We start from the raw sequence: 3,076 nt of genomic DNA, 5'->3' as shown, positions 1-3,076 counted from the left end.
TATTTTTTTCTTCTTTATAAATGAGTGCATCATAATTTTTTGGCATAAAATTTATCAAAATCCGAACTTGACCCAGTCAAGACTCGGTTTTAGTGTGGCCCAAAAGTAGTGTAATTTCACCGGGTCTAGGACCGGGTAAGAGTCTCAAAAATAGACCCGGTCATTATTTAGGGTTGGGCCCGGATCAAGGAAAACTCGATTTTACTCGGCCCATGTGCACCCATAGTGATGATGAGGACGTTGTAAACCTCGCTAAAATTAGTAAATAATTAGTCAATAAATCGAATTTTAATTAGAAAAATTAGAAATATAAATCTAATATTAAAATAGGATAGAGCTATTCAAAACGAGAACTTTGACACTAATTTCAAAATATTTGGCCCAATATTGGGCCGGCTGGGCCGAACCAGTTGAACCGAGCCCAAACCGGGCCTGTTGGCCTAACCGGACTCAATCACTTAAATGGACAGAAGCCATCTCTTTCCCCATTCAGCAACAAAACACGCTGAACAGCTTTGGGGGAGAGGAGAGCTTCCTAACCCTCACCATCACCATAAACCACCATAACTCCTTCGTTCGAGCTCTGATCGCCGTACTGTTTGCGGCCACGCGTCCAGTGCGTCGAGTTCTACATTTCTATTGGATCAATTTCAACGGTAAGCCACAATCCCATCTCAGATTCTCTACCCCCTTTTTATTTTTGAAATTGAGCCCTTGTAATGAGATTTTGTTGAATTTAGTATTCTAGGTTCGATTTAGCTTGCGGAGCTCGTCGGGCTTGAGTTGTTTTATTCGTGGGGATGGTAAGGATCACAAACCTTAGCCAATTCTTGATTTTATTATGTGAATTCTGAATTTTGAGGTATACATGTGTAATAGGTGTGAACTATATATATATATATATGCACAGGAATTGAATTGTGGACATTTGGAGGCTTGGTGGAGGATTGGTGCTGAGGTTTTGGTTATTTTTAAAACTTGTGAGGCTATGTGTGTAGCTTGAGTTGCTGCCTTGGACCAAACGTGGTGATCGACCAAGGTATGGTTTAGGTTTTGCGCATTTAATATATAATGTTCTGTAAAAACTTAGGCTATATGACCATAGGATAAGTTGGAATGCAGGTGTGTATTTAATGTTTAGTATCTTAATGATGGATATATTTGATTTGGTGCTTACTGGATAATTGGTGATTTAATGAATTATTGTGGTTTGTTGCTTGTTGGTTGGTTGGTTGATGATGATTGATGGATTTTTGTTAATGAATTGAGGATATAAGCAAATAAATTTTAAAGTTGTGACTTATAGTTTGAATGATGGATTTTGAGGAAATGTATGAGCATTATTGTTGGTATGAGACATAATTGTTATGGTGGTTGATATGTTAATGAAGAAGTGTTGGAAAGTGCAGGTTTGGTGATTATTGACATAGGATTTGTCATGGTTGAAAATGAGGTTTTAAGAGTTTGCAAAACGTTGGTTTTTGGCCGAACTTCGACGAGGCATAACTTGGCTTCTGAACCCTCAATTTGTTTTCAACTTATTTTAAATGAAAATTGGGTTCGTAAAGTTTACGCCGTTCGAAGAACGGAAGAAAAATGATTTAAAACGATTAAGTTATGCACGTTAGAAGTTTTGGTGTGAATTATGTATTATGCAGGTGAATACTACAGGTTTATGCAGCTTTCTGGGTGATCTGGTGTTTTTTTTAAGAACGTACGTCCACGCGTACGCGTGGCATGGAATTTTAAACTGCGCGTGTGCGAGTAGCCCCATGCTCTCTAGGTAATTTTTTTTATTAACTTCAAATTCATGATTGAATAATTGTTTGATTCTGTGAGGTTCTATGAACTCTGATATAGTGATATCTGATATGTGATTTACTGATATAGTGAGGTTTTGTGAACTCTAATTCAAGTCATTCAACTGTGAACTGATATGGTGATATAATGATTGAGTAATTATTTTTTTGTGAACTGTGAAGTGTGAACTGATATAGTGATATAGTGATTGAATAATTGATTGAATAATTGTTTGCCTGTTTCAACTGAACTAAGTTACTGATTCAGAACTGTGAACTTTGTATTGTTATTGGATTGGATTGTATTGTTATTGGAATGGATTGTTATTGCATGTTTGCCTGTTTCAATTGAATAATTGGATTGGATTGTATTGTTATTGGATTGGATTGTTATTGCATGTTTGCCTGTTTCAATTGAATAATTGGATTGGATTGTATTGTTATTGGATTGGATTGTTATTGCATGTTTGCCTGTTTCAATTGAATAATTGGATTGGATTGTATTGTTATTGGATTGCTGGTAATGTTTAGGTATGTATTATTGTTGTATTGTTATTGGATTGCTGGTAATGTTTAGGTATGGATGAATAATTATTGTTAGTTAAGCTGTAAACTTTGTTGTTGTTACTTCACTTGTTACCATCGCGGCGCCAGCTCTGTTTCACCGGTCAGTGCTGTTCCCCCTCTTCCTCAAGATCTGCTCTGCTATGTTCTATGCTTCTAGATTTCTTTGTTATTGGAATTTGATTTTATTTCTGGTTTGGATTGGTGATCTGAATCTTTTATTTGAAAATTATTTTTTGGTTCTTTGATTTTCAAGTTGCTTGCTGCTTCAACTTGAGGGGATTCTGAATTTTGGTTTAAACTGTGATTGAAGGTTCTTTGGTTTGGGTATTCTTCACTTTCCTGGAAGCTTAGCTTTTAATTCGTTGAGATCAAATTATTGTTTTCAACCTTGGTGATTTTTAGATATTCTTTTTGGTTGCTTTCTTTTTAAATGTTTCAATTGGTGTTGTTGTGTTGTTGCTGTGATTTAAATGTTCTTTTTAATTCTTTCTTTTTCTCGAATGCCCAGTCAATGCTTGATTGATTGGCTTTGCTCACTGATTATATTTGATGATAAATTTTAGATTTATAACTCTATTACTGCTTTATTGTCTGTTTGTATAGTTAAATTTTATTAAAGTTTCTTGAATTTGCACTATGTTACTGATTCAAAGTTTTTTGAGTTTTGTTCATTGTTTGGTTGCACCGTCCCTGCTCTCGATCTCTGCCGA

General features: G+C 35.4%; 1 long non-coding RNA gene across 1 annotated transcript; it reads left to right on the top strand.

Moving 5' to 3' along the window:
* LOC110270414 lies at positions 771 to 1,686 on the top strand. The gene is made up of 2 exons (XR_002359918.1): positions 771 to 803; positions 911 to 1,686. It is a non-coding gene; the product is annotated as an uncharacterized LOC110270414 (long non-coding RNA).

This window comes from Arachis ipaensis, chromosome B01, assembly GCF_000816755.2.
Source record: "Arachis ipaensis cultivar K30076 chromosome B01, Araip1.1, whole genome shotgun sequence".
NCBI lineage: Eukaryota > Viridiplantae > Streptophyta > Magnoliopsida > Fabales > Fabaceae > Arachis > Arachis ipaensis.
Note: the sequence above shows the minus strand (reverse complement) of the source record. Positions and strands in the feature narration are given on the sequence as shown.